Source organism: Canis lupus, chromosome 10 (assembly GCF_011100685.1).
Source record: "Canis lupus familiaris isolate Mischka breed German Shepherd chromosome 10, alternate assembly UU_Cfam_GSD_1.0, whole genome shotgun sequence".
Lineage (NCBI taxonomy): Eukaryota > Metazoa > Chordata > Mammalia > Carnivora > Canidae > Canis > Canis lupus.
Window position 1 is genome coordinate 46,044,245 of NC_049231.1, and position 18,542 is coordinate 46,062,786.

The 18,542-nt window shown below is 44.2% G+C and overlaps 1 protein-coding gene across 4 annotated transcripts in view; it reads left to right on the forward strand.

Annotated features, from left to right (window-relative positions):
- Positions 1-4,919: 4,919 nt before the first annotated feature.
- Positions 4,920-18,542, forward strand: part of FAM178B (family with sequence similarity 178 member B) — a 110,051-nt gene continuing 96,428 nt past the window's right edge. For all 4 annotated transcript variants that reach the window (XM_038551100.1, XM_038551102.1, XM_038551104.1 and 1 more), the window contains exon 1: positions 4,920-5,055. The gene's annotated coding sequence lies outside the window, so the exon portion shown is untranslated. The remainder of the gene's footprint in view (positions 5,056-18,542) is intronic.

Genomic DNA, 18,542 nt, shown 5'->3' on the forward strand with positions numbered 1-18,542 from the left:
AGTTGCTCTGGCTGGGTCACAGAATCCCTGACCACTCACAAAGACATATGTAGGGCCAATTTTTAATTATAACAAGGGTGTTGGGTGGGGTGAGACAGTTGCTGTGTGCAGGCCTGCTGGGATCATGCATCACCCAGGGATAGCCTAGACCTCAAGGGCCACCTGGGGAGGACTGAGGAAGATATGATAAAGTGGCTGAATCCCCTGCAGCTTGTGGGAGCTAGGACCCTTCTGGCTGAAAAGCCAGGTCAGAACAAATCAAACGTTTTTGTGCAGATACCACAAATCCAAAATGGGTCACCTGGAACTACTGTCAGCACAGGGCCTGGCTGTAGCTGGGGCTCAGCGGGCTGAGAGGAGGATTCTTACCTAAGTGTGTGTGTAAGAAACAAAAGCTGTCCAATCTAACCAGTGAGGCAGCACAGGAGCAAATGTGAATTGCCACCCTTCCCCTTCCAGAACCCCTCTCTCACCCAGTGACCCTCTTCCCCATCCCACAGAGCCCCATCTATTCTTCCAGAGAGGAAATGAAGCTCCATCTGGGAAATCCTAATGTTCCTCTCTTCCCTCATGCCATCTCTTCTTTTCCCCTCTCCCCTCCTCCTCCCTCCATCCCCATCCTGCTGGGCGGGCCCATGGGATCTGTTCTTCCTAAGTCGTCAGGCCCCACTGACCCACACAGAAGAGGTGAGTAAAGGACTGTTTGCAGAGGGGTGGCAGGGTTGAGGAGCCCCCAGGAATCTTGAAGACCTGGGAGGGCCACCCTGGGCCCAGTGGTATTTGCACTGGTGAGTCCTGAGCAGCAGGAGGAGCTGTGCCGCTGCCAGAGCCTTGGCAGCAAGGGCAGGGTGGAGGTGAGAAGCAAAGGGACCCTAACTGGCAACCAGAGGGCATGGGAGTCCCTTGATGCAGCCCATGGAGGAAAGCTCCCCAGGCAGAAAACAGAGATGGAGGGGGACCCAGAAGGGCAGACAGAGTGATCAGCATGATTCTCTGCCTGGAATGATGCCCTGCTCAATGGTTCAACTACGCTGTCACTGGCATTCTCAGTTCCTTGCTCCCTTGTCCCTGGTACCCAAGGCTAAATATGCCCAACCATCTGTTTTCTGGGTTCTTCTTCCAAGTTGGCAAGCACTGCCAGAGAAAATCATACACCATGAGAGGCTTGTGACGGTCACCCTTGGCTGAGCCCTCCATGTTGGGAGCTTGGTGGTTCTTTCCCTCCGTCCTTAAGCCCCAGCCCTGCCCATCTTGTATTTCACTGAGGAGCAGACAGGAACTCACTCAGCCTCCCTCCCTCCTCTTCCTCTTTCACCCTCCTCTTCCCTTCCCTTCATCCCTCCGCCTGGTCTTGGAGGAACTGAGTCTCTCTTCCCCAAGGCTGAGCCTTCACCTGTTGGGCTCTTTGCCCTCTTCCTGCAACAGGCACCTTCCCTTGGCCTTCAAGGATGCTGAGACCCAAGTCTTTACTCAGGTCAGTGCCTCTGTCATGGATCTGTTTTCTTCCAACCACTTCTAGATGTCTGGAAAAACATCTCCTTCCCTCCAACCTACTGTTTGACCCCACTGCACCCTGAAATTCTGTTGCTAAGTTCACTCTTGGGCCCCAATTTACTAAATCCCAAACTCTGTTTATAACTTCATTTTCTTAGACATCTTTTCATTGTTAGCTGCCTTCACTCAAACTAAGCTTCCTCCACCTTGCCTTTCAGCCTCTTGGCTCTTCTTCCTCCACAGGAGGTTGATCTCCAGGGGCCATTTCTGTCACTCAGGCCTTACCACAGAGCCTGCTTTCCACTCCCCAGGCCATTCTGGCTTCCCCAGCTGTCTACCCCCATCTCTACCTCTCTCTGTTTCTTCAGTACTCAGATCTCCTGCTGAGGAAACCCTCTGCATGGCCCTCAAGGTTCTCCTCAAGCTGGTTGTCACCTATGAGTTCTGTACTTCCCCATTGATCAATGACATTCCAGTCACATTCATGCCTTTGCACACTCTATTCCCCTTTCCTTGCATGCTTCTCCTTCTTTTGGAAATGACTTGTGATTCCAACTCTAAGACTGTGGGCAAATGTTATCTCTTCTGTGAGGTCCTCAGACTTCCCACCTGTGGGGTTGTTATCCTACCCATGTGTACTCCTAGAGTCCTGGCCTGCTTCCAAAAAGGGATTGATTACACTGCAGGGTCATTATCTTTTTGCATGTGTTTTGCAGCGAGGCAGCCAATGCATGATAGCTGCTCAGTGTTTGTTGAATGACTACTGAATGAATAAAAGTATTACACAGGACAATCGTTAAATCTGTCTTTTGCTGTACCTGGTTATTGAAAATTTTCTTAATTTTATTATATAATGTCCTTATATAAGATCCAATGTGAGAAATTACTTTTGTAATTGAAAATAAAGGGAAATTTTTATTTCCTTCTATCAGAAAAACCCTGTATTATTTGGAGAAGCATGTAGGCCCTTGTGCCCATCCCCCCTCACACACACTTTTATTTCTTGGTTCCAAGAAGCTCAGAGACAGGCTTAATATTTATTCACATAATCACATTAGCCCTTCTGGCTAAAATGTAGCTCTTCCTCCTATGTGTAGTTTTGATTTTTTTAAATCTTTTCTCCAATACCTCTTTTGAAATCAGACAGTGGAATACAGAGAAAGGTGTACACGGCCAGGTCAGAGAAACATGGGTTCAGATGGTCTTGCAACTAGCAGCTCTATAATTTAGGCAAGGGAACCTCTCTGAACCTCAAGTTCCCCTTTTGTAGGGTTATTTAAAAAGATTGAATTACAATGAATACAATGTATGCAGCACCTGCTACATGATCAATAAAAGATCATTACATGAAGGAGAAACTATAAATGAATAAAATGATTGAAAGTGTCACTCCAGGCTGGCCATTGGAAGAATAAGCAGCTACTCATATGGGGACCTGGGAAGGAGCAAGGCCAACTTGCCTAAATCCCCTCTCCCCCACCGAGTCAATCCCATCTCTAGGGTCACTATTCAAAGGACTCTTAGGAACACAGCTTTTTAACGGGGCTAAGAGATCAAGTCACCACAAGGCATGTAGTCTTGAAGAGTAGGGGCTGACGGAACAGAGATCTGAGAATGAAGAGGAGGAGGAGGAGAAGGAGACTGGGCAGGTCCTTAGCTGGCATGACCAGTCCCTGAGGAGGCCCTCTATTGGAATCCCTGAGCCACTGGAGGCAGCCCTACTGGCCAATGTCGAGGTCCTCAAGGACACAGGGCCTCAACACAAAAATGTGAGAACAAGAGGTCCCTAAAGTGAGAGCAAAACCCTGGGAGACATGGGCAAAGACAGGCCAGTAGCAATGAGAGCCCTGGGTTTAAATGTGCACTCTCATACTCCAGGGCATGGCTTCCAAGCCTCAATTTCTTCCCTCAGAAAATGAGAGTAGACACACACACACACACACACACACACACACACCGCCCACAGTGAAGATCAAATGAGCTAAAGCTGGTGGAAGCATTGGTATACTGAAAGGGATTATTCTTATATAGGTTAGTATTTTCAACTTTGCCTGGGGCTGGCTCGGTCTCTTCCTATTAAACTTTCAAATGACACTCATTAAGATGGATCTACTTATACATGCTTAAAACACAAGATGGCAGGAGTTAAAAAAAAAATTAAAAATTAAAGAATAAAATGGCAAACATTCTCCAAAGAACAAAAAGGAGTTCAGATGGGATCCTTCCAACCTCTTCCATATCCCTTATACCAAAAGGAAGTCAGATGAATGAATGGGCCCAAACTCCTAGCGCAAAGGTCAAGTAGCAATGTTTCTGGGAAGGCCTTCCAACACACCAGGGCCTCTGCCTTCTGGGCCTCACGTCCTGGCCCCAGAGGAGGGCTCCCGTAGGGTATGGGCTTAGCTAGCGTGCCAGAGGGAGCACCGGCCAGCTCAGCACCCCTCCTGCCTGGAAAACCACGCAGGAGGGCGATTAATGAGCTATTCATGACGCCAAATTAAAAATCAGCGCCGGGGGATCCCTGGGTGGCGCAGCGGTTTGGCGTCTGCCTTTGACCCAGGGCGCGATCCTGGAGACCCGGGATCGAGTCCCGCGTCGGGCTCCTGGCATGGAGCCTGCTTCTCCCTCTGCCTGTGTCTCTGCCCCTCTCTCTGCCCCTCTCTCTCTATCATAAATAAATTTTAAAAAATAATAATTAAAAAAATTAAAAAATCAGCGCCCCAGAAGAGTAGAATATGGGTTCTAACTGATGACAGGGCTGGCTAAGAAGAAGGAGAAATACCGTGTGTAAACGGGCTAGCTAGGAGCCGGGCACGGGGTGGGGGTTCAACCAGTGTTTGTCGAGCGTGAGCCCGCCGCGCCAACATCCTCCAAAGCACGCGCACACACTCAGATACACATGCCTAGGGCACATCTGTGTTCAAGGCAAAACGTGGTGAACAATAACCACGGAGAGGGGTTATAGGCCGAACGGTCTCCACACACAATAGGGTCAGTGTCTTTACCTGGGGAAGATCCGCAGAAGGGGCCTGATGGTGGCGAGGCCTCAGGGCGCCACGGTTCAAACCTGGCCGCCGTCCCCTTCTGTCGGCGTGCAGTGGCCAACGGCCCTTTCCCTGGGGGCCTCACCGTCCTCATCTGTATGGAAGCCCGGTCCCCAGGTGAGGACCCCGCCACTTACTGCGCGTTAAGTGGGCGGCGGGCGCGGGTCCACAGCTTCCGGAGATGACACGGCGCGGCCGGGGAGCCTCCCCTGCCGGGAGCGCCGCCCACCCGTGGGCTTCCGCTGTGCGTGGTGCGCACGTGGTTGTGCACGTGGCGGGGCGGGGCCGCTGCGTGCGCACGTGGGTGCCTACGTGCGGGGGCTGGGCCGCCGGGAGCGCCGCCCATTGGTGGGCTTCGGCTGGCGCGTGCGCACGTGGGTGCGTACGTGCGGGGGAGGGGAGGCTGGGCGGCTGGACCCGCCGGGTGCCCGACGGCTGCCAGACGGCTGCCCACGGCTGTTCCCTGCCCAGGTGCAACCTGCCAGTGGATTGTTGGGAAGGCCCGGCGGCCCCGCAGGTAGGAACCCGCGCCTCTCCCCAGCCCCGGCCTCCGTCCTTCCAGACCCACGGTCTGTCCAGGAAGCCTGCGCTCGCTTCCTCCTCGCCCGACCCCGTCCTCCGCCCCGCTAGCCAGGCCCCCTCCTCCAGGCTGGTGCCCGGGTTTCTGCCCCCTCCTCGGCCCTCCTGTCCCTGTCCCTGCCCCGCTAGGACTGCCGTCCATCCCGAGCCCGCTTTCAGCCACATCTGGCACCGCCGCCCGCCTCCTCATTTGCGCTCCCATGAATTCCTTGGTTCAACACGTGTGCTTGCGGGTCACTCTGACCCGGGCCGGTGCTGGGCCAGGGCTGACCCAGACCAACACCAGCCAGGCCCTCCTCTGCTGGGTGGCACAGTCTCCAAAGCATCGTTTGCTTCGTTGGGATGGAACTTTCTTCAGACTAACTTGGGAATCGGTTTACGTTTTGGTTGATTTGGTAGTTTTTGATGTGTGTGTTTTTCCAGTATTCCCCGGGGCACAAAGAGTAGCTGCTATTTTCTTTCTAGAAAAGGCTCTCTGTTCCCAGCGCATGCCTAGTTTGATGGATGTGCCTGGAGACTGACTTTTTTTGTGGATAAAGCTCATCTCATTTCATCTCTGAGATGGCGAGCTGAGTCCTTGCTAAGCAAGAGCCGCTGCCCTCACTAACATTCCTAAGCTATTAAATATTTGCTTAAAAGGACAGACATAAAGCATCTTTATGGACAGGAATAAGGCATCTTGAAAAAAAAAAGCAATATTCATAAAAACAGGACTGTTGTAATAGTCTTGGTTAATCTTGGATCTTTTTTACATCAAGACTCAAAGCATTTTGTATCTCATAATTATATGACCTCATGGCTACACTTGAAGACAGATTATTTTATTTTTCTTGCAGGGAAGAAAGCGAAAAAACAAAAAGTGGGGCAACATGTTGCAATCACACTGTGGGACCATGATGGGGAGAGTGGGAGGGGTGGGGAGGGAGGCTGAAGGTACCGGCTTTGGGCTCCAGCTTGCAGGATCTCAGGAGGCGCTCACAGTGCGGTAGGATGTGGCAGGCAGATGGAGCTGCAGTCCCTGGGCTGGATTGGAAGGGAGGGGGATAGTGAAACCAGATGGCTTCACTCCTTAGGCTACAAAGAATATGAGTGAGTGAGATTGAGGAGGAATAGGTCCTGGCTGGTTGGTGTTGGGGGCTTGGAAGGAGAGAGGACAGAAGGAGAAGGGTGGTTTAGATGTTGAATGTGTTTTCCCACTTGACTGGGATGGCCTATTGTCTCCTCCCGTGTTCCTGTCTCAACACCTAGAACACAGCGCTTGGAGCATGTCAGATTAACCAGAATGATCATTTTTAATGTATTCTTGGATGCATCCTTTTTTAAAAATTTTATTTATTTATTCATGAGAGACAGAGAGAGGGGCAGGAACACAGGCAGAGGGAGAAGCAGGCCCCATACAGGGAGCCTGATGTGATACTCCATCCCAGGACTCCAGGATCATGCCCTGAACCAAAAGCAGGTGCTCAACTGCTGAGCCACCCAGGCATCCCTCTTGGATGCATCTTTGTTCACATCTTAACAGCTCTGAAGTTGGGCTGTGTCTTCCTTTTTTTTTTTTTTTAAGATTTTATTTATTTATGTGAGAGAGAGAGAGAGAGAGAGAGAGAAAGAGAACACATGCGTGTGAGTAGAGGAGAGGTAGGTGGAGAGGGAGAGGCAGACTCCTGCTGAGTAGGGAGCCCAATGCAGGACTTAATCTCAGGACCCTGAGATCATGACCTGAGCTGAAGGCAGGTGTCTTCTTTTGTGTCACTGTTCACTTGGCAGCTCTTTGTCTTACTGGTGAAGAAAGTCATGATGCTTGGGGCACCTGGCTGGCTTAGTCATTAGAGGATGCGACTCTTGGTTTCTGAGTGCTCAGCATAGTACCTGACACATCAGACGTGCTCAGCTGGGTTTTGCTGAGTAGAACTGTACTGGACAAGTTGAGACAAATTGTCTTCCTTGTGCTTGAGTCAAAGTCTTCACCTTGCAGGAATCATGTTCTAGGTGAAGGTTCCCTTCTCAGCCCCCAATCATCTGTGCAGCTCCCCTGTGAGTTACTGGTTTTGTGAGCTAACCTGCAGAGACAATATTTCTCACCCTTGGCTTGCAGAATGGGCTTCTGGGACTTAGTCAACTTATAAATTGGAACCTACTTATATGAAAACTCATTTGGTGATTTTGCTCCCAGAGAGCTTCACTAGTTAACCCACAGGATACTAAGATCCTAGGGATTGATTGTATGTGCTGGGTCTGCTGTTAAGCAGGTGAGCAGGTCCCAGCCTCAGGAAAACTAGAAAGGTAAGAATCTCCTGGAAACAAAAGGGCAAAGTTTACCTTCTGCTTTGTCTCCAGAGAGGACATGGGGTCTTGGGAATCTGCAGGACTTGACCCCTGCTCACCATTCCCACTCTAGCTGACCTAGGTACTCCTTCTAGAATGAGATGCTTTAAGCATGCAAAACATCTTTTCTCAGCCTGCACCAAGATGGTTTGGGGGTGGTTTGTATAGAAGTGGAGATTTTCAGGAGGGTTCCTTTTTTGTCGTCTTTGGCTGACTCTCAGGCTCCCAGGGGGTGGCTGCACTTTGCTTGAGAATGCTGCCACTGCCACTACCAGTTTGCCAGTTTCAGTTTTTTTAATCTCTCAAGGTGACTTTGGAGGTATTTTTATGGTAAATGTCCAGTAATCTTCTAGATTTCAGTTCAATTTGTGAGAAATCCTGATTGTCACTGTAAGAATTTTGAAAAATTTGAAGGTATTAAAAACAAGAACTAGTTTTCAACCACTTCCATAAAAATTGTTTCAGGCAAGGATCATGAATGGAACAACACTGTATGTTAACTATCCTGAAATTTAAAAAAATTTTTTTAATTTTTATTTATTTATGCTAGTCACACAGACTGAAATTAAAATTTTTAAAAAGAATCATGAGTGGATGGTGAACTAGGAAATGAAAGTATGATGAGAAACAAGATGTTTACATAATCTCAAAGTACCTTCCCATATGACACTGATTAATAACAGAAAAATAGTGATACTACAGTGAAGAAACCTGGCAGATACTACCGTAACCAAGTGATTAAGATTAGTAACAGCAGTAATGGGACAAATCACTATTATGTGCCTTCTGATACACACCGAGAGGAACACAGCATCACATCTGTGATTCCTGCTCCAAACATAACCTGAATCTAGTCGTGCAGAAATGTCACACAAACCCCAATTTATAGAGTCTACAAAGTAACTGGCCAATACTCAACAGTGTTGAGATCATACATATACACATACACACCCCCATAGCACACAAGATAATTAATGATAAACCAAATGCAGTGAAATGTTGACATGGAAAAATTTTGATGGAGAGCATATGGACATTTTTTTGTGTTGTTGCAGTTTGGGGTGTGTCATATTATTTCAAAGAAATAGAAAAAGTTTTCACATTTTTTTCTGATAAGAATTAGGATGCAGGAACAATTAAAATATACTATATGTACTTGGCAGGGAGAGCTTGGCAAATCTAAATGGTTTTTGTAATATGGTAACATCAAAATTTTGTGTGTCCTGGTAGTAGATAGCCAACAAAAATGAGTATTTATATCCTTCAAAACACATATACTAGAATATAGCAACTTTATTCATAATACCCTGAAATAAGAAACAATCCAAATGTACACCAAAAAGAGAGTGGATAAATAAGTGGTGATGCATTCATGTAGTGGAATCCTCTACAGTAATGAACTGAAACATGCAACAACATGAATGAATCTCACATGTGTAATGTTGAGAAAATTATAATCAGACACAAAAGAGCACCAGACATATGATTTTATCTATATAAAGTTCAAAAACAGGGATCCCTGGGTGGCGCAGCGGTTTGGTGCCTGCCTTTGGCCCAGGGCGTGATCCTGGAGACCCGGGATCAAATCCCACGTCGGGCTCCCGATGCATGGAGCCTGCTTCTCCCTCTGCCTGTGTCTCTGCCTCTCTCTCTCTCTCTCTCTCTCTCTCTCTGTGTGACTATCATAAAATAAATAAAAATTAAAAAAAAATAAAGTTCAAAAACAGGCAAAGTAATTCATGGTAATACAGGCAGCGTTATTACCTTTAGGGGTTATTGATTGAAAGAGGTATAAGAGATCCTTCTAGGATGTTCAGTATCTTGATCTGGGTAGTAAACACACACACGCACGCACAAACAAGTTGACCCTTAAACAACATGAGTGTTCAGTCATCAACTCCCTGCGCAGTTGAAAATCTGCATATAACTTTTTGCTCCCTGGGACACCTGGGTGGCTCAGCCGCTGAGCGTCTGCCTTTGGCTCAGGGTGTGATCCTGGGATCTGGGATCGAGTCCCGCTTTGGGCTCCTTGCATGCAGCCTGCTTCTCCCTCTGCCTGTGTCTCTGTCTCTCTCTCATTGTCTCTCATGAATAAATAAATAAAATCTTAAAACCAAAAAACTTGTCTCTCCCTAAAAGCTTAACTACTAGTAGCCTATTGTTGACTGGAAGCCTTATCATTAACATAGACAATTGATTAATACGTATTTTGTGTGTTATATGTATCATATACTGTTTTCTTACAATGAAGTAAGCTAGAAAAAAAGAAAATGTTATTTTTTTTTTTTTAAGATTTTATTTATGTGAGAGCGAGAATGAGCAGAGTTAGGAGCAGAGGGACAGGGATAAACAGACTCCTCGCAGAGCAATGAGCCCAATGTGGGGCTCAATCTCAGGACTCTGGAATCATGACCTGAGCCAAAGGCAGATGCTTACCTGACTGAGCCACCCAGGCGCCCCAAGAAAATATTATTAAGAAAGCCATCAGAAGGGATCCCTGGGTGGCGCAGCGGTTTGGCGCCTGCCTTTGGCCCAGGGCGCGATCCTGGAGACCCGGGATCGAGTCCCACATCGGGCTCCCGGTGCTTGGAGCCTGCTTCTCCCTCTGCCTGTGTCTCTGCCTCTCTCTCTCTCTCCGTGTGACTATCATGAATAAATAAATTTAAAAAGAAAAAAATGTTTAAAAAAAAAAAAAAAAAAAAAGAAAGCCATCAGTCGATGGAGCTCTACTTCCAGCTCTTTGCTCAGTAGGGAGCCAGCTTCTCCTTCTCTCTTTGCCTACTTGTGCGCAGCTCTCTCTCTGTCTGCCAAATAGTAAATAAAACCACAAGGCACCATCAGTCGGTGGAACCCCACTTTGGGCACTCTGCTCAGTGGGGAGCCTGCTTCTCCTCCCTCTGTCTACTTGTGCGCAGCTCTCTCTCTGCCTAATAGTAAATAAAATCTTTAAAAAGTCACAAGGAAGAGAAAATTTACAATACTATATTTATAGAAAAAAATTGATGTCTAAGTGGACCCACGTAGTTCAAGCCCATGTTGTTTAAAGGTTAACTATATATACATTTTTATACTGTGGTCATCAAGACAGTGTGGTACTGGCACAAAAACAGACACATAGATCAATGGAAAAGAATAGAGACTCCAGAAGTGTACCCTCAACTTTATGGTCAACTAATATTCGACAAAGGAGGAAAGACTATCCACTATATACATTTTTATATATGTATATAAATTCATTAAGCTGAATAGTTAAGATTTGTGCACCTTCTCTAAGTTACATATCAACAAAAATTAAAATGTCTTGTGAAGGTTATAGATCCAAATGTGAATTATAAAATAATTAAAATTCTAAAAGTTGACATTAGAATATGCCCATGACTCTGGGATGGGGAAAATTCCTTAAACAGGACACAGAACACAGTAATCATAGAAGAAAATGTTGATAAATTATGCTACATTGAACTTAGGATATTTTCTTCATAAAGACACCATTAAGGGAGCAAAAAGACAAGCCATACAAGTAGGAGAAAATATTTGCAACACATAAAACTGACAGTGTACATCTTGAGAATATATAGGAATGCCCACATATGAAGAAACGTTAAGGACAACTCAGGCAATAGGTACTTTTTAAAAGAAGATATCCAGGTGGACGACACAACGTAAAAAAAAAAAAAAAAAAAAAAAAGTCCAATCCCATTAGAATAAAAAAAAATGAAAATTTATAATAAAAAATGCAGTGAGAAATCAGTGCACATCTACTAGAATAGTAAACATATGGTAGACTGACAGTCTTAGGTGTTGGCAAGGGTAGGATGAGGAGAACTGACAAATGGCATTTGGGAGGTAAATTCATGCTACCACTTTGAAACTGTTTGACCTTATCTGCCATAAATGAACATACCTATTCCTGTGACCCGTCAGTTTGACACCTAGGTGCATTCCCAACAGAAATGTGTGATTGGGTGTGTGCATGTGTGTGTACAATAGGCAAATATAACAATGTTTGTGAACATATTCCTAATTGCCAAAAACTAAAAAAATGAAGATGTCTACCAACAGAAGAGTTAAGCCTATATTCCTACAACAGAATACTACACAGCAATAGGGCAGCCCCGGTGGTGCAGCAGTTTAGTGCTGCCTGCAGCCCAGGGTGTGATCCTGAAGACCCAGATCGAGTCCCGTGTCAGGCTCCCTGCATAGAGCCTGCTTCTCCCTCTGCCTGTGTCTCTGCCTCTCTCTCTCTCTCTGTCAAGAATAAATAAATAAAATCTTTAAAAAAAAAAAAGAATACTACATAGCAATGAAGACGAACACACACAAACATTGAACAAAAGAAGCCAGACCAAAAAAAAATCCATAGTGTGTGATTCCACTTATGCATTATTCAAAAAACAGGCAAAACAAGTCTGTGGTGTTAAGTCTTATTTTGTGGGCAGAGGGTAGGAGTGCTGACTGGGAGGTTAGCATAGAGAGGACTCTGGGGTGCTGGTATATGCCATCTTTTCTATTTTGGTAATGGTTACCTAGGTGTGTTGACTTTGTGAAAATTCATCTAGCTGTATTCTTACCCTGGTACACGTTTCTTTTTCTTTTTTTTTTTTTTCAAGATTTTATTTATTTATTTATTTGAGAGAGAGCACAGAGAGAGGGAGAAGCAGACTCCCCACTGAGCAGGAAGCCCGATGTGGGGCTCGATCCCAGCACCCTGAGATCATGACCCAAGCTGAAGGCAGACGCTTAACCAACTAAACCACCCAGACACCCCCTGGGTACACTTTTATGTACGCACATTTACTTTAAAGTTGATTAATTTGATTTGCATCTAGTGTAGTGATGTTTGCCATATTGATGTCAATACGGATTGAATTGTGTCTTCCCCCAAATTCATGCATTGAAGCCGTAACCCACAATGTGATTGTATTTAGAGATGAGGCCCATGGGAAGTAATTAGAGTTAGATGAGGTCTTGAGGAGGGGACCTCATGATGAGATTAATATACTTTTAAGAAGAGGAAGAAGCCAGTACACACATTTTCTTTCCTACAAGCACACCAAAGAGAGGTCGTGTGAACACACAGCAAGTGAGTAGCCTCCCGCAGACCATGAGAAAAAGCCTCAGAAAGAGACCTGTCTTGCCAGCATGTTGATCTGAGACTTTGAGCCACCAGAACTATGAGAAATAAATCTGTTGTTTGAGCTACCTAGCCCATGGTATAGATACAGGCATACTTTGTTTTATTGCACTTTATTGTGCTTCACAGATAATGCATTTTGTTTGTTTGTTTGTTTTTACAAATTAAAGGTTTGTGGCAACCCTGCATTCAGCAAGTCTATTGGGGCCATTTTTCCAATATCATTTGCTCATTTTGTGCCTCTGTGTCACATTCTGGCAATTCTCATAATATTTAAAACTTTTTCATTATTATTTTTGTATTTGTCATGGTGATCAGTGATCTTACATGTTATTATGAGAATTGTTTTGGGCACCATGAACTTCACCCACATTAGACAGCAAACAAACAATAAATATTTTGTGGGTTTTAACTCTTTTACAGACCAGTCATTCCCCCATCTCTCTCCCTCTCTCTCCTTAAGGCTTCCCTATTCCCTGAGACACAGAAATATTGAAATTAGTTCAATTAATAACCTTATAATGGCCTATAAGTGTTCAAGTGAAAGGAATAGTTGCACATCCCTCACTTTAAATCAAAGTGATGGCTGGGTGGCTCAACGATTTGGTGCCTGCCTTTGGCCCAGGGAGCAATCCTGGAGTCCTGGGATTGAGACCCGTGTCGGGCTCCCGGCATGGAGCCTGCTTCTGCCTCCTCCTGTGTCTCTGCCTCTCTCTCTTTATGTCTATCATAAAATAAATAAATAAATCTAAATCAATCAATCAATCAACGGTAGAAATGATTAAGCCTAGTAAGGAAGGCATGGCCAAAGCCAAGATAGGCCAAAAGCTCCAAACAGCCAATTTGTAAATGCAAAGGAAGAGTTCTTGAAGGAAATTAAAAGTGCTACTCCAGTGAACACATGAATGATAAGAAAGCAAAAGAGCCTTATCCCTGATACGGAGGAAGTCTTAGTGGTCTGGAGACAAACTCAAAATATCCACAACATTCCATTAAGCCAAGACCTAATCCAGAGGCAGACCTTAACTCTCTTCAATTCTGTGAAGGCTGAGAGAGGTGAGGAAGCTGCAGAAGAAAAGTATGAAGCTGACAGAGGTTGGTTCACGAGGTTTAAGGAAAGAAGCCATCTCCATGACATCAAAGTACAAGTGAAGCACCAAGTGTTGATGTAGAGGGTGCAGCAAGTCATCCAGAAGATCTAGAGAAAGATCATTAGCAAAGGTGGCTACACCAAAAGAGATTTTCAATGTAGACAAAACAGCCTTCTATTGAAAGAAGATTCTGTCCAAGACTTTCATAGTTAGAGAGGAAAAGTCAATGCCTGGCTTCAAAGCTTCAAAAGACAGGCTGACACTCCTGTAAGAGGCTAATGCAGCGGGTGATTTTCAGTTGAAACCAGGGCTCATTTACCATTTCCAAAACCCTAAGACCTTTATGAATTATGCTAAATCTACTCTGCCTGTGCTCTAGAAATGGAACAACAAAACCGGAATGACAACACATCTGTTTACAACATGGTTTACAGAATATGTTAAACCCAGTGTTGATACCTGATGCTCAGAAAAATAGATTCCATTCAAAATATTACTGCTCGGGCAGCCCCGGTGGCTTAGTGGTTTAGCACCGCTGTCAGCTTTGGGTGTGATCCTGGAGACCCGGGATTGAGTCCCACATCGGGTTCCCTGCGTGGAGCCTGCTTCTCCCTCTGCCTGTGTCTCTACCTCTCTTTCTCTCTGTGTCTCTCATGACTAAATAAATAAAATCTTAAAAAAAAATATTACTGCTCATTATGCACCTGGTCACCCAAGAGTTCTGATGGAGATGTACAATGAGATTAATGTTTTCATATTTAACACAACATCCATTTTGCAGCCCAAGGATCAAAGAGTAATTTCAACTTTCAAATCTTAACTACTTAAGAAATATATTTTGTAAGGCTATCATTGCCATATATAGACAGTGATTCCTCTGATGGATCTAGGCAAAGTAAATTGGAGACCTTCTGGAAGGGATTCATCATTCTACATGCCATAAGAACATTCATGATGCATGGGAAGAGGTCACATACCAACTTTAACAAGAGTTTGGAAGAAATTGATTCTAACTCCCACTGATGACTTTGATGGGTTTAGGACTTCAGAGGAGGAAGTAACTGCAAATGTGGTGGAAATACAAGGAAAACCAGAATTAGAAGTGGAGCCTGAACATGTGACAGATCGCTGCCAATCTTAAAAACTTGAAAGTATGAGTAGTTTTTTCTTATTGATGAGCAAAGAAAGTAGTTTCTTGAGGTGGAATCTACTCCTGGTGAAGATGATGTGAAGATTTTTAAAACATCGACAAAGGATTTAGAATATTACATAAACTTAGCATCAACTAAGCACTGGTAGGGTTTGAGAGAACTGACTCCAATTTTGAAAGAAGTTCTACTGTGGATAAAATGCTACCAAACAGCATTGCACGCTGCAGAGAAAGTCCATGAAAGGAAGAGTCCACTGATGCAGCAGACTTCATTGTTGTCTTATTTTAAGAAATTGCCACAGCCTCCCCAGCCTTCAGCAACTTCCACTCTGATCAGTCAGCAGCCATCAACACTAAGGCAAGACCATCCACCAGCAAGACGGTTGACTTGCTGAAAGCTCAGATGATGGTTACCAGTTTTTAGCAGTAAATTATTTTTTAACCAAAGCATGTACATTTATTTTTTTGGACACTATGCTATTGCACATTTAAGAGATGCCAGTGTAGTGTAAACATGACTTTTTTATGCTCCAGGAAACAAAACAAAACAAAATACATTAGTTTTATTTATAGCAATATTCACCGTATTGCGGTAGACTGGAATGGAACCTGCAATATCTCTGAGGTATGCTGGTATTTTGTTATGGCAGCCCAGGCAGACAGAATGTATAGTAGCATCCACCACCTAATTTTCTGAGAATCCATTCTGTGTGGGACCCTGAGTTGGGCAATGGGATTCCAAGACAAGACTTCATCTGTGCACTCAAGTGACTCAAGAGGGGCCCCGTCATCAGTGTGGTAAAAATACATGAAGTATTGTGCGGGTGAAGAGGGGCGGACAAATTGTAAGTTTCCTCAGGCAGCAATGACACATTAACTCCTCTTTTATACTTTAAAGTGCTCCTCTGTCTTGTGCTCCATCTGGAGCAGTGACCTGCTGAACTTTCAGAAACCAGAGTGTGCTGCTTTTCATGATCTTGAGGAACAGCCAAAACTGGAATGGCAAAAACCATCAACCCTGGCATGGAACAAAGACTGGGGTTGTGTTTCCACACTTAGTGGGCTCTGCATTGTTAGGAAGACATAGAAAGCACTTATGCTCAGAAAAGAAACCGATTGAAAAGGAGAAAATATCCTTCCCTCCCACCCTCCCCAGTTGCACGCAGCTTTAGCTGTATGGACTTGGTCTCAATGCATCAGCAGTTTCTGGTTCTTTTTATATTTTAGCATCTCTGTGGACTTCTGAACATTGCAACATTTGCTTGGGTTAGGGCGGTTTTCTTGTCTTTGGCAAATGTTCCAGTCTCAATATGGTATACTTTAAGTTCCCTAAATAAAAGGGTTTTTAAAGAACAGCCTTAATCCCCCCCACCCTATATTCTCAAAAGGCGCTATCACTAACATGGAACATTTATTACTGGGAGATTTTAGTGATATATTTTATTCTTTGTATTTTATTTTCCTCCTTGCTTCTTGGTTAGCATCTACAATGTGAATAGCTTTTAGCATGTTTTCCAGCTTCCTGATTCTATACTACTTTGTCCTCTTGGAAGATTAACATCATATTAGCACGGACCCTCAGTTTTATTTTCCTTATACTTTCTTTTTGTACAATTCACCCATTTAACATGTACAGTTGATAGAGTCGTGCCACCATCACCACAGTCAATTTTAGAACATTTGCATCACCCCAGAAATAAACCCTACATCCCTTAACTGTCACTTCCCAACCTTCCTCCTCTCTCTTAGCCCTAATCTGCTGATTTTGCCTATTCTGGACATTTTATGTAAGTGGAACCACACAGGATATGGTTTTATGAGTCAGACTTCTTGTACTTAGTGTAAGGTTTTCAGGATTCATCCATGTTGAAGTATGAGTCAGTACTTCATTCCTTTTTATAGCTGAATAATACTCCATCATATGGATATACCACATTTTGTTCATCCTTCAACAACCAATGGACATTGGGTTGTTTCCCCTTTTTGGCTATTATGAATAATGCTGCTGGATTGTTCATAGATGAGATTTTCTGTGGACATATGTTTTCATTTCTCTCTTGTTTATACCTCGGAGTGGAATTGATGGGTCATATGGTACCTGTGTGTTTAACCAGTTGAGAAACTGCCAGGTTGTTTCCCAAAGCCCTTTTCCTTGCATGATTAGAAAGCTGAGGAAATATTTTGTTGCTCTTTAACTTTTGTAAGGTTTTGCAAATCTTGCTACTGACTACCTTTACAGTACAGTTTGTCTGTTATAATGCCTCCATTAAAAGGCTGGAGGTGTGATCACCATGCTTATGCCTCATTCTTTCCACATATTTCTCATCCTCTGCAAGTACTGATGGATCCAGGCTTTAATTTCCTAATACCCTTAGGAACAGAGACATTTCCTATCATAGGCATTGTTATTTATGGACTAAACAGCTTTTCAGATACTTCTGGTTATAAGAGCGATTTCTCTTGTCCATCTTTAGCTGAGGTCCCACTTACATATTGAGAGTTTGGGTAGAATGTCATGCACAAGTTTTGGTTGCTCGAGCTGAAGTCTCTGTGACCATGCTCATGTCCTGACTTAGGTTGGCAGCAAAATGATGTCCAAATCAGGAACACAGGAAAAAAGCCTTTGGACTTTCAGTATCACGCTTTCTGATACACATAAAGGATATTTAATGTTTTCAGAGGCCTCCATCACCAGCCTCCACCTTCTATGGAGTGCAGGGCTGTTGCCACCAAATACACTATTATGGGCTAAATGGACCCTCTAAAATTCATATGCTGAAATCCTAACCACCTCAGAATGTGACTGTATTTGAAAATAAGGCCTTTAGGGAGGTAATTAAGGTCATTGGGGTGGGCCCTAATCCAATAAGACAAATATATGTAGTTTGAGTAGCAACTGCCATGATTAAGATAGAGAATATTTTCATCATCCTCTGAAGAACTGTGATACATCTTTGCCTGGCCATGGCTTTTGAGCGAAAGAAGTCACACAATTCAGTTGATGCTCTGTGTAAGGGAAGGTTCAATCAGAAGCAATGTTCAGGAAGGACTGGAAGGAAAAGAGGCTGCAGAAGGAAAAGGAAAAAGAAAAAGCAACTTCTTTAAGACAGAAAAACAAGAAAAAAATTCCACTGGTGAATGGAGGAAAAATGGTCATGGGCAACACCTCCCTAAAGGCCCAAAGGGGGACAAGGTGTCAGAACCAGGGCAGAGGATAATTTTCAGCATTATCCTTATCTCACTGGTCCTGTAGAAGCATCTGATGCTGCCCTTCAGTGTGTAGATAGACACAAATTTAGGATATTTTATAATTTTAGCCATTGTACAAAAATTATAAACCATAAATCCTTTACTTAATATGGTTATTTCATGTATCTCTAAGTATTTTTTCTTTTTTTTAAGATTTTTATTTATTTATTTGTGAGAGATACAGAGAGAGAAGGAGAGACACAGGCAGAGGGAGAAGCAGGCTCCATGCAGGGAGCCCGATGTGGGACTCAATCCCTGGTCTCCAGGATCACATCCTGGGCTGAAGGCAGGCGCTAAACCGCTGAGCCACCCAGGGATCCCAGTATTTTTTTCTTTTTAATCCATGATTCCTACCAAGTTGTACTGTCCTCTACTTACTTAACATTATTTTACGTGTACTTCCCCCCGCCCCATGGATAATTTATATATCTATCTTTTCTGGTAGTAAAATACACATAGCATAAAATTTACCATTT